The sequence below is a fragment of the Buteo buteo genome, chromosome 2 (genome assembly GCF_964188355.1).
Source record: "Buteo buteo chromosome 2, bButBut1.hap1.1, whole genome shotgun sequence".
Taxonomy (NCBI): Eukaryota; Metazoa; Chordata; class Aves; order Accipitriformes; family Accipitridae; genus Buteo; species Buteo buteo.
In genome coordinates, this window is record NC_134172.1 from 35,663,199 (window position 1) to 35,676,873 (window position 13,675).

At 37.2% G+C, this 13,675-nt stretch overlaps 1 long non-coding RNA gene across 1 annotated transcript in view; it reads right to left on the minus strand.

Moving 5' to 3' along the window:
• Positions 1–253: 253 nt before the first annotated feature.
• Positions 254–13,675, minus strand: part of LOC142041578 (uncharacterized) — a 39,500-nt gene continuing 26,078 nt past the window's right edge. The window contains exon 6 of the long non-coding RNA XR_012653499.1: positions 254–3,758. This is a non-coding gene — a long non-coding RNA (uncharacterized LOC142041578). The remainder of the gene's footprint in view (positions 3,759–13,675) is intronic.

Here is a 13,675-nt window from a genome sequence, read left to right on the forward strand (position 1 = left end):
CTCAGCCTTGCAAAGTGCTTTTGAGAGCCTTGCTGATGTCAGTGAAATACAAGAGGCTTTTTTTTCCTCTCTCTTTTTTGTTATTGTGCCTGGAAATCATAATGTTTAAATAAAAATAATTTGTATTCATATTTCCTTTGAAAATAAAGAAAGGAATGGAATATTTTGCAATTAAGATCGCTTTCCATTTGCAAAATTTGCCAGCAATCAATCCTCACACATAGAAAAAAATCATGTGACAGATCTACGACAGTTACACAATGAAAAATCATTTAATTTATCTTGCACAGTTATTGTTCTTCATTTAAAACACTTCTGTCAGCTGTATGCAATAACATCTCATGTCTATGTATACTGTGATAAAAGAAAAACCAAACCAGAGTATCTACATTTCTATTACCTCAAGATACGATTTTTTTTTCAGCTCTTCCATTAAACAGAATAAGTCTGGCTTAGCTGCAGGATTAGGTAGCTCCATCAAAACACCTGTTACTGCAGTAGAGGATATTCTGTTGTGTACTGCATGCTCTTTTCTTTCTCAGTCAATGCTATCTTATTTTTCCAGTAACACCAAAATAGTGCTGCACAGCTTACATGATAGACCTGTACTTGAGGTGTCTTGTTTTGGCAAAGGTGCAGAGCTGAAATATAAACATCACTTTTGGACATTCATAAAAATCTAGAGCTGGTTTTAAGTCTGATAACACAGGGATAGCTTTACTGTGCCAACCTCACCTCCAGTTAGTGAACTCCATTCTGCGTATCATTACTTACTGGTTTCAACTGACTCTAGCTGCAGTTTTCAACATGTGGTCTGAGGAAACCAAAGCATGGACAGACTATTTCTAAGACTTCCAAAAAAGGTAAACAACAAAAGCAAAGTCATTGTCATGAAATTAGAACTCATTTTGCAGACATCTACCTCTTCAGAGGAAGACATTGGTGCAAACTGAAAAGAGTTGAAAATCATTGTAATATACTGGATCTAATTTAACTAAGTACTGGATCCAATTTAACTCACACTCTTTACAGAACATATTTACCACTCCCAGAGGCAAGTAAAGGAATGTGATGGTACCTCAGAATAAAGTCCTGTAGGTCTACCTGATTAAACAACCACCATAATCAACCCACGGCAATTGCACTTCAATAATTTTTTTTAAGTGGGGATCATGCAAGTCTAGATCAAAGCTTCGAGATTAAGGCAGCATTTACAGCAAGAGTGTAATCTTACCATCTAACAATATTAAAATGGGTTTTGGCCTTAATCTTTGTATGTTAATCCTACTTATGAAAACAATTTTCTATGCTGTTTGCAGTGAATCTTAGTCATATCCCCTGAGAAAAAAGAGAACAAATATTTACATATTTTATTTCAAGTTGATTACTTCACTATTTTTCCATTCTTTACAAAATCAGAAATTTCATACTAAAAATATGAATTCCTAAAATTTCAAAAATACACTGAACATTAGAAGTATATTAAAATAGACATAGGATTGATGAGAAATGTTTGTAAGGTAGCATGAGCTGCTAAGAGAGGTTGCTGTTATTTTCAAAAGTAGAAATTGTAAATTTATCAAAACCTCATGAAATTCATTTAGTGAAAGTTCAGTTTAAAAGAAATCCAAACTTGCTGAATTAGGAAATATGAGACTGAAGCACCCAAATGGCTTGGGACCTGCCCTACTATGGCTTTCAGAGGGTTTTCGTAGCCTGGAGAATATCTTCTGCTGATGTTTCTGCCAGATGAGATCTATGTTGCTATGCTAAGGCTACACTTCATGAAAAACGGTTTCTTCACAACATCCAGTATGTTTACATACAGAAGTGTCTTTTCAGAAGAACTGGAGCTATGTGGCCAGTAACATGCATTAAAACACCAAGTTACTGAGGAAAGCAAAATTGGAAGGGTGTTAAAGACTGTTTTCTTTTAGAGGTATTTCCTTGGCTACTTTTCAAAATATCTGAGAAAAAGTAGCAGGTTTTAGTGATTTCTTTCAAAAAAATATTTCCACATTTATTATAAAAAGTTTTTTGGAGTGAGAGGAATAGAAAAGAGAATCTGCAGATACTGTCAAAATTCTGTTTTAAAGACATAAAGAGATTAAAAGGAAATAGTGCTGTCTTGTGTCAAACAAGACTTTTAAAAATGTTAATTACAGGTTTCACTACCATGAAGAACTTCAGGAGGTGTAGCTGATTACCTACATTTCAAAGGTAGCAAAAGTCCTAGGAGGACAGCAGAAGACAAGGTTTTGCCAGTTTTATAAGGAAGATGTGGAGACTGGAAGAGATGTGCCTTGCAGATGCGACTGTGCTCCTTTTGATACAGGAATCAGACAAAGATTTGTCTTTTACTCAGATCTTTTCAGAATTTCTCTTCTTTGCCTGTGGGTAAGGAAATATTCATGGAATAGAGAGCAGGGGAAGGAAGAATACTAGCAGAGACTGTAATGATCAGCCAAACTCACTTTTCTCATAGGCTGTGTATAGGGCACCTGGGTGTATTGCTAGGGGAAAAGCAGAGCCCTACAAACAGTTGTCCTCAGTGAAAGGAGACTGTTGTTTACTTTGCCATTACCGTATATGTATCTGTATGCACAGACGCAGATGGTGGGAAACAGCTGACAGCATGGTTTATACTTGTTTAGATGGCTCGCTTCTGAATCTCACCTAGTGCCTCACTACTCCTGCTGGGAACACAAGCATCTCACTCACCATTTGAATCAATTTTCTTTTTTTAAATTATTTTAATCGGTCTTGCTTAAGACCTGTCTGCATGGCAAAGTTAACATGAAACACACAAGGCTTTGTTTTTCAACTGGAAGATACAGTCTGCTTATAGCAATTCTCATTTGATTTTGATACTATCTTTTTCACAGCATTAAAAGTATATTTCTTGGAACTAGATCATGCTAACCTTTAAAAAATCAAGGCTATAAAAAATTAGGCTATATCTAAATTTTATCAAATGCGAGACACAAACCCTTACTGCTCACTCTCTTGACTGACCAAAAATCAGATGACTGTGCCGAAGTAACATCAACTCAAAACGAATATATCCTGTCACTCAGCTTCAAGCAGTGGTAGCTAGCAGAATTTTACTTTTAGACTCTGCATGCTGTGAATGAAGTCACATAGTCAGTCTCACTATCTGAAGGTTATCTGAAGGTTGTGAGTGGCAGTTGGACTAGATGATCACTGTAGGTCCCTCCCAACTGAAATATTGTATTCTATTCTTTGTTGTTTCAGTAGAGTACCTACAAAGTATACTATACAACAGGTTTCTCTCTTGCTTTATATCACTCATTTCTAAGATAATGAGCTTTTTCAGAATCTCTGTTAGCTCTTTAAATATTTAAAACCATGAAAAAGCATTTAATTTGCAGAAACTGATGATGCAAATACAGGTGTACAGCAGGACCAATGGTGCATTTTCAGATTTTTGTATTTTAGTCAGTGTGCTAAATAACTAAATGAACTGCAGTTCTTAATAGGGAAATTTCATTTCACTGGAGTACCTGTCAACATTTTCTACATAATTTAAACCAGATGTTCGGTAACTTGCACGAAAAGTTCAGTATGATGGATCATAATGTCTTCTAAGTTCTTGCTTTCTGGAGGGAAATAGATTCAAAATATCTGGAGGTTAGTAACACGCAGGAAGCAAAACATGTGGGCCAATCCTGAGTAATCTTGATACTGAGTAAATTTTGCCATCCAGATTCTGAAAAAACAAGACATCCATTTGCATCCTGAAAATTGAAACATTAACCCATTAATCACTCATTGGAAATACAAATAATGGGGTTTGAGTCTTGAACTGTTTTGCATCCAAGACTTCAGTTCATACTTTTTCCTCTTAAGTCTAGCCCACATATGCCAGCCTGAATAAACTGATTCATATAAAAGTCACTTACACCATCAGTATTGCTCATGATATTAGCTGTCAAGAACATGAAGTCAACAAAATTTCAATTTGTTTCCCTTACAGAATGTTTCTTTGGTATACAGTAATATCAGACACTGTGTGCACATGAATATTTATTTAAATTATCATATATCTAACATGTTCATTCATATTCCTGATTGTAATATTTTTAACTCTTTACAGAATAAGGGATGACAATTTTTTTTTTACTATGATTTGGAACAACTATGCTTGAATGAAAATTAGGTTTCATTTAAAAATGACCCCAAACAGATCCTGAGATAGTTAACTCAAGGCATGCATGTACAAGAGGAGAGGAGGAAAAGTTCAGTATGACACAGCATTTTGTTCTCCGATTTATTAAATCAAGCATCATGTAAATGAGAAGTCCCTTTTTCAGCATGTCCTTCAGGATTTTAGAATTAGTAAATTCCATCTTTTTTTTAACTTTCTGTAGGTAGAAAGAGGATAATGACATCATTACTGCTTGCTCTGTCAGATTTTAATCTTTGCATGAACTAGTCATTAAATCAACCCAGTATAATATTCCCTCTGTTTCCATGGGAGACACTGTGGCTGTCCAAAGCCGGCTCGGTGTCTCAGCAAAGATGCGGCTCCATGTGCTCACCCAGTGCCATTACCAGTTCTGCGTTTCAGCTGATGTAGAAACTTTGGCACCAAACACACACTGCTGTCAGCAACCCAACAGCAATCGAGATGGTCTCCAGCCAGGCTTCAGACACAAGGTTTCCTACATCATTGCTTGTTATAAATACTAGCAAAAGGTTACTCCACCTACTTAGGCTTCTACACCTTTCTCATCATTCTGACTACTGTGTGCATCACATTAATTCTTAAGATACAGAAGAAAAAGCCTCTGTGAGGGGCTGGAGTCATATAACTCTGGGACCCTACTGTCATCCATGAAATGAATGACCTGCAGAGACAAACAGTTGTCACATATACAGCTACGCTTCCCCATTAGTAAATATTTTCTGGTAGCACAAATGTATATTATCTTTAAGGAACTTCAGCAAGACTCCCTGGAAGTGACTCACAGCCAGATCTTCCAATAAATCTGAAAGGGATCCTAAAGATCAGTTGCAGGCTGGGGAAATACTAAATACAAAGGATTCCGGGTGAGCCAAATGAGATTTTACCATTTTAAAACCTCCCATAGTTGTATTTCTAGAGTCAAAGATTTGATTTGTGATATATACAACACATAAAATACTTAATACATGCTCTGTTTTTTTTTTTAAGGCAGCTCATAAATTTATTGCAGTCTTATGGCATACCATTCAGATTGATTTATGGGGCACAGCTCAGATTTTTTATAGCTGAATTACCAAGCACAAACCAGGTACACCATCCCATTAAAAATGAATTTACTATGGGAACTGCACATTGAAAGTTAAATAATGGCTTGATTTTCAAGCTGAAACTGAAATATTTGCTTTTCTGCCAACTAATCCAAAACAGTCTATGAATAATTACATTACCTTTGCTTTCAAAATGTTATTTATTTTCACTGAAGGTCATAGCCTTTGGGGAAAAATTACAGAATAATGAGCATTACTTTACATACTCTGACCTGTAGTGTCATCACTGTTACACCTTTGCACTGAAGGGTATGCTTATCTTGGCAAAAGAACTCAGTTATTCTGTTGGTTTTGTTTTTTGTTTTTTTTTTTTTTTTTTAACAATATGTTTATTTTATTTTAAAGGAAATTCTATATATGTATACATACACATGAATAGCTACAATTCATATGAACTGCAAAGTCATCAATGGGGTCCAAATCAACAAAATCTAGAACAAAAAAGTTCTTAATAGTAGAGCACATCATCACAATGTATGCTTAGTTCACATTTCATAGGAAGTAATCTTTTAGTAAATGTTCTAAAGAATAAGGAAAAAAATGTGAGGTTCTCTTTTTCATACTCTTTCTCCCACCAGTCTGACCTACTATCATAAATTCAACTGCACAGACCTTTAAAGGAGAGATAAATGATCATAACAGAATGTAAAATGTTATAAGAATGACCCAGTGTAGGTATTTCTCAATGCTTCTATTCTGCAGTCTACAAGGATAAAAGCAAATTCCCTAGAACAGTGAAAATACAGGGTTCCAGACTGATCAGCAGATACAGTCCTCATTTTTATTTCTAAAATTTTCTGAATGTTAAATTTATGATGTATTTAGGATTGAAGAGAACAGTCACTTTGAAAAGAAGTCCTATGTAGAAATTTTCATGAGATGATATGGAAACCTTGCCTAACATACCAGAAGTGATAAAATAAGAAACTGTCTGATTTGGATGTATAGCGGCTCCTAAAATTAAAAAAAAAAAAAAAAAAAAAAGAAAAGAAAAAAAGAGTAAAGGTAAATAATTTCCCCTCCTTGACATTTTTAGTTATTAGCAATTATTTATTTGGGGGACGATTTGAACTTGTGAACAAGTTATGACAGTAACTGAGCATTTGAGCTGCTGTCCGTGCTGCTAGGTGAGGTGACTAGTTGACCCAGGGTTGAATCTTGCCCAACATACTTATTCATCACAGAATCTCTTGTGAACTGAAAAGGATTCCCTTGTCTTCATCTCAGCCTCATGTTGTTCATGGTCATGAAGCCTTGGAAGACCAGAGGAACTCATTGCATGGCTATACTTACTTTAACACACAGGTAGGATACATTTATTTTTGGTTTTCCCCTGTAGACTGTCTCCTCTATTCTGTTTCTTAAGCACGGTGGTTAATTTATCTGCATGCAACTCAAAGTCCCCTACCATAAACTCCTCCTACACCATTTTCAAGCGCACAGCACCCATTGACAGCTTATAAAGTAGAGCAGGTGCTGACTGAATGCAAAAGAACAAGCTGCCTTCCCAGTCTGGTGCAATAGAGCTGAATTATACTAAAACTGCACAGTGCCTATAACCAGGTGAGTGACATCCTCACATACTCTCACTGTGCGTGGCTGGCCTTTAGAGGAAGTGCTTGCATGTCACAGAAGTACTTGTTTGATTCCACTTTTTCCCTATCTAGCATATATCCATGCAAGACCTAAGTCAGCTATCTGGTGTAAGGGTATGCTTCATGTGTAGAGAATAATCAGCATGTTACATGCAGAAAGAACAATTAGTTTCTGTGGTTTTGTCTCATTTGAAAGAATCATAGCAAAAATATGCAGAACCAGCATTGCATGATAAAACCATCACTCTCCTTCATCCAGGTTTTCCTCACTTTTGGTCTGGAGTGGCCCCATTCAGCTGTGCATTTGGAAAGCATTCTGGATTACACCATGTTGATGGCAAATGCTCTGCAGTCCTACTGCCAGGTACTATAATGCCAGAAAGGAGTTTGGTCCGATCTTCCTAATGCAGGGCATGGAATATAATTTGTTCTAGCCAACCTGCACATTATGTTGAAAGGAGACCATGAAAACAAGGGCCAAAAGCTGAAAGATTTTTGTGATAGAAGACTAGGACAGAGGGAGCTACTAGACAATGAACTCCATAAGGAGGCACATCTGTATTTTTCTACAAGTGATACAGTGTACAAAAGAACATTTATAAAAAGTGCAAGTGTGATGTGCATGCAGAGTACTGAGTGCTTCTAACCCATTGATTTATTATACCATTTGACGGTAGTTTCCCAGTAATGGATCATAGCTGCTAATGATGATTTTAAAGTGCAACTGGAATGAAAACAGGACTTCTTCTCTTTAATCTGCTATGTGTGACACACTACGGTAGATGTGATTTACTACCTGTGTTGTGAAATACCACGATTGGCCAGTGGTACAGAATGTGCTATAAAAAGATGGCATAGAGCTAAGTTATTTCATACCCTCCTTTCTAGCTTTCCAGCTGTGTTGGCAAGTCTTACATTTATATGTACATATTCTCTTTAGAGATACTAATTGCTTGATTTGTATTTCCTGAGCAATTAATGACATTAAAGAAATGTAAAAAACTTTATACAACACAGCATATGTCAGCATTTATAATTTATGACAGTTTAGCCTTTAAAAATGTTGCCTCACATTCTCCTCTAGATATAAAACACTTCATACAGACAGAAATTGTAAATGACTCTCTCATTATGCTTAACAATAGGCATCTGAATCGTCTGCTTGGTGAACCTGATGCAGTTCTTGGGGAATTTGGGGCCCTTAGAACCGAGTGTACTGAAGAGACTGTCAGTTAGTGGGCTCAAGCAAGTAATGTTGGATAATCAGTGACAAAGGTGAGGGACTACACCACCTGCCATGCAGACAAAGGGTTAATTCATGCTTTATTTTCTCAACTTCCCTCTCCAAGACTTGCACAAATACTTTGGAGGAAATCTCAAAGAACTGCTGGTGGGAGAGGAGAAAGGAGAATGTCTTTGGGAAAACCGGGTTCCGAGTTCAAAGTTCCTTGGAATAGCATGGTTTTGTATGTCCAAAGCTAGAAAGGGCTTTCAAGTATTTCATTTTGTCTTTCTACCATTGTTCTCACAAACACTAACCTGGAAGAAGCTGGAGAACTCACCTTGTATACTCAAAAAAGGTAGTAAGCTCATTTCAGAATTATATATATAAATATTCATTCCAAATCTCAGTCTCACCTTGTGCCTTCCATCATGAACCTATAACATTCTTACTTTTAAAATTTTCCTTACCGTGAGTTCAAAGGTCAACTTAAGCAAAGTTGATGGCAGCAGAGATTGGCAAAAGAGGAGACTGGACACAGTATTATGGACACAATTTATATTCAGAAAATGAAAAAAGAGACTGCCTTTGGAGAGCTAACATGACACACAACCAAGTTGCATAAGAAAGAGAGCATTTCATCCACTCTCTTTCTTTCCTGGTATCATTTTGGTAGATATTTTCCTAAATCGTTCCATCTTTTTTTGCAGGTTTCAGCTCATTTTCAGACCAGCAGCAAATGATTTCTCCACAACTCAGTTTTACATCCACAGCCACCAGTCGTGAGAAAGAGCTCACCTACCTTGAGATATGCCAAGTATCGGTTCTTCTAGGTATCTTTTTTTGTTGGGTGAAGAAGAAATACAGTGACAGCCTCCCATATGGGGTGTGGGGGAGAAAATTAGTACATTACTGCCCAAATCTCTGCTCACTTCCTCAGTCAGAGGGAGAGGGTGACCTTGTTTTCTCTGCTGCATTGTCCAATTGTAGTTTGAACTCCCATTTCACACACTTGCAGAGCAGATCCACTGCTTTGTCTGTTCTCATTTGTTACAGCCTTTTTGGCTAGTTTTTCTTAACTGCAATTCATATCTCATAAAGCATTTTTTTGCAGGGAGAGAACCTGTTTACAACAGAGCCACTGTACAACTGATAAGAAATGAGCCATACGCTCACCTAAATCACTTATTCTGCTTAGTAACTAGAAAAGCAGAAATAGTGTTGAAGACTCTTCGCATGAAAGCTTCTTGCTTTCTGCTACCGTTTACTTAAAAGTCAGAGCGATGGTCTTTTCCCATAACCCTGCCCCAGGCATTGGCAAGGCAGGTGCTTTCTCTGCAGGACCATGGAGAGTGCCTTCATCCGCCCCGAGGGGCATCCCTCTGCTCCCAGTACTTAGTGGGACATATTTCAAGAGAATAAATATTTTCAGAGTTGGGGGGGAAAGGGTACGGGTATGGGTATGGCTATGGGTACCCACCCTGTTAAGCTGGAGACAAGGCAGATATATGTGCTGGTGATTTAGGGGTGAAATTGCCCTCAGGGAATGTTTTTTTTTTGTCAGTTCACTATATGCTCCACACTCCATGCCTCTTATTCTTTGCCTGCAATAGGAAAATAGTTTGCTTAAGGAGATTTTGATAAAGAGCCTATTTTTTATGTATTTTTGAAGTGCTATCCTGAAATGGGACTTTTAAACCTTTTGGTAGCAGAGAAAGGTCTTTGACTCCTCCTTTCCCCACTGAGAGCTGCATAGAGACACTTTACCTGCCATTTATCTTTGCTTGTATTGTTTAAATCCCTCAGTCATGGTCACATAACTTTCTTATGGCAACAATAGCAACTGCACACATGGGCAGAGTTTTACAGAAATTATAATGTGTTTCTACCTGGCAGCTACACTGGACAAGCCTCCTCTCTGAGGATCCTTAGCAACACTCTGTGGATCCCAGCATGAAAACTTTTGGTTTAGATATTAATGATTATAATTGTCTCTGAAGATGTACTCTGGAATCTATTCCATTTTTCAGGATTCTTTCGTCAAATAATTTTCCCGATAGTGGTTTTACTAAAAATCTCAATATTGGAATGACTTAATAAAGTCCTAAAAACAGGACAGTGAGTGTGTGTTAGCATACGTGTTCGGCAACGTACAATCAGTTTTAAATTGAAAAGTATCATTCAGATCACTTTTTATCTCACAGTTTCATTGTGATGATCAGCTGGGAGAGCTGAAGTGTCTCCTCCTTTTCAGTGACTTACAAGATTAAACTATGCAGAGCCAAGAATGCACAACAGGATTCTTTTCAACACTTAATCAGAAAACAAACCCACAATATTCCTTATCAGAGGCATCATTCCTCACCAACACATAGCACTGAAATTGCTTTAGGCATTCTCATAAAAGCAATTGTTGTTATAAAGGGAAACACAAGCAAAAGGGAAATGTTCAAGGGCTGATGTTTTCTCTTCTTTAACTGACAGGTTTCTTGAACATTTAGTTGGCTTTTTTGTCTTATACCTGCCAGACAATTTATATTCCAGCAGATAAGATTCCTGAAGAAAGAGAACTCTGAGTACAATACAGCCAGTTTACTAACTAGGTGTCAAATGGCTGACTATTGACACACAAAGAAAATACTAATTCTCAAAAAATCGCAAATCTGAAAAACCCATCTTCTTGCACATGAATAACGTACACAGATACAGTGCACATGAAAACACACAGATTATATATCAATCGGCATGTGGATGGAGGACGGACCAGATGATCACTTTACATCCGTTCCAACATTCCTCCTCTGTGATTCTGTGTGTGTGAGAGTGCACACATCCATGCATAAAACATTCTTGTCAACTAAGGATAGAACATGACAGGCATTTAGTTACAGGTTATTAGTGATTTGAAAGAGGAGGTGTAAAAGTGGACTCTAAGTGCAGCTGCAGAAAAGATTTTTTTATTTTTAAGAGAAAAAAGAGAACACTTCATAGTACTAGAAAACAACAGATTTGAAAAAGTTCCAAAAGAATATCTGAAATTCCAGATCCTTTTCTAAGGTCTTAGCAAAAACCTCTTTGTAGTTGCTGGCATTAAAGAAATGCTATACAGCCTGAGCAAACCTAATGCTTCTATTCAAGACTGTCTCAAAGGAATGAAGCCAACTAAAAGATTAGATGGAATCTGAGTTTTAGACCAGAAATTCATTCGTAACAGGATTCCCTTTAATAGCAAATGCTATTTAATATTATTGATGTGGGCGTTACGGTACCCAAAAGCATGTCACCTCCTCGAAGAGCTCTATAATTCTTTTAGTAAGATGACTGTAAAGAAGCCCCCTTCTTCTTTGATAACTGACCCAGAGGGCATTTACTGAGTTCAAAGAGAAGGCACAGATATAATTTTTTTCCCTTGTAAAGGCAATTTACACAGAAGAGAGAGCACAAAGGATCTCACTTTATTCCCTCATACAGATGTTTGATTTAATATGTATATCATGAATAATGTTTCTTTTTCTGAGCTGTTGACTCAGCTTTACTTAGATGCATATTATCATATATAATTCCCAAGCAAGTGATGGTATAACCTTGTATATTATATAGGCTCATCCCAAAACCCATTCTTTTTGAGGCAGCTGCCCCAGAAAATAAAAATATGTATCAAAAGCAGCAGAAGATGTTGGTGCTGACTTCAAGGGGTAAACATAACTGTACAAGTCAGTATAGCAATGCATTGGACTCAATGTAGCTATTTAGGTCAGAGAGAAATACAGGACTAAGCCCTCCAAAAATGAAAATGAATCTGTGAGTCTTTTTTCCTTTCTCTTGATTCCTCAATATTGTTAAAGTTTGGGACATGTTCAGACTATCAGTGAAATATCTGTTCTGGGACAGGTGAAACATGTCAGGAAAATATGCACCCCATTTGCTTGGTGGTATTGCAATATTTTGTATATGGTGAACAGGTACATACTTCTATTTATCTTTGTAGTTACTCTGCTCTCGCGTAACCTTGTCTGCTTCTGGAACCAGTGGCTTCCTAATAAGCAACTTTTTTTTAACTTTTTTTTAAAATATAAAATCTCCTGTTAATTCCTGTTGGTTTTTACTCTGAAATATCTACAAAATCAGTCTGACTCTTCTTTGACATACTATGACCTATGTTTAGAATATAACCATTCTTCTTCTTAGCAGTTTTAAGTTTTCTCTCTAAGCACTTCTTTGTATTTCCATTTCTTTCTGAACAAACAGTATTTGCAAGTTGTCAGTGCTGCCTACAGTACCTCCCACTTTTTTTTTTTTAAATATTTTGGAATCATAGAAAAGAAAAACAACACCTGTTGCCAAAGTACAGTACAGGCCAGGTTTACAGCTTTTAGCATACGCATGTGCACACATAAACTTCGGCAAGCACAGTTTATATCTGTGCTTTTACAACCAAAACAAGAGGAAGGACTTCCCATTCTGAGCATCTGGTTATCCACAAACACTGGCTCTCCTGCCTGTGAAACGCAGGTAGAGCAACTGACTTCGGAGAATCCTTTCAATTGCTTCAAAAGGCCACTTCCTCTTCGGTCTGTAAGAGGTGAAAAGATTCATAGAACCCTCCCCGTATTTTTACATGTGAACAAGGTACAACACAAGCACGAAGTCTAGCCTTTGCTGGAAAACTTCTAAAATTGCGTTGCTTTTCTTCTGCATTTTGATATCATTCTTCTCCAGCACTCTCCCTGTAACTCTGAAACTATGTAGTACAGTAATTTCTTCCTGCATGTTCTCTTACAGCAGGGTGCAACTGAGGTAAACCTCTCGTCACTGATTAAAAGTTCCTCAGCGGGGAACCTTGGTGGGTACTAAGCCAGAAGAAGACATTTTGTCAACAGCCCATTACATTTCCACATAGATACCAGATTGTTGACATGGCAACTTGAACTTCATCCTTCTGCTTTATGTACAGTTCTTATCTGCGATCTACCAGGCTGACGCAGGAGTTTCATTCTTTTATAGGAATAAAATACAGAGCTCAGCCTCCAGTGAAAATGGTTTTGTGAAAACTGCTTTACCAAATGTCACAACAAGAAGGAAAGCTTGTTCTGTACTGACGCACTGTACTGGCTACCAAAGACAATTAAAACATTTCTGCACTTTATTCTCTCCATATACACACAGCCCATTAGTCAGTTGCCTCACATGCTGACTTACAGTTGCCACCTGTTACTGTAGAGACTTCTATCCAGATTTTTAATCCTATGAGTTCCTAATGTAGATCAGAGAATAAGCACTACCTTTATCATCAGCATTTCAACAACATTGTTGAAAACAATTCATTGTCTCCCCTCTATGCTTAAAATTACAATGTTTAAATGAGTAGGTGGCATTATATTAGTCTCTGAAATTCTAAACTTTTGATGAAGCTCTTTCACTCCAAATAGTGTGGAGGTTATGTCAGTTTGAAAATACAGCTTAAAAGGCCACGTTTGACCCTTTCTCCATTCCTGGTATGTGCTAATTCACCATTCTCATGCATTCCATCCTGTTCACTACT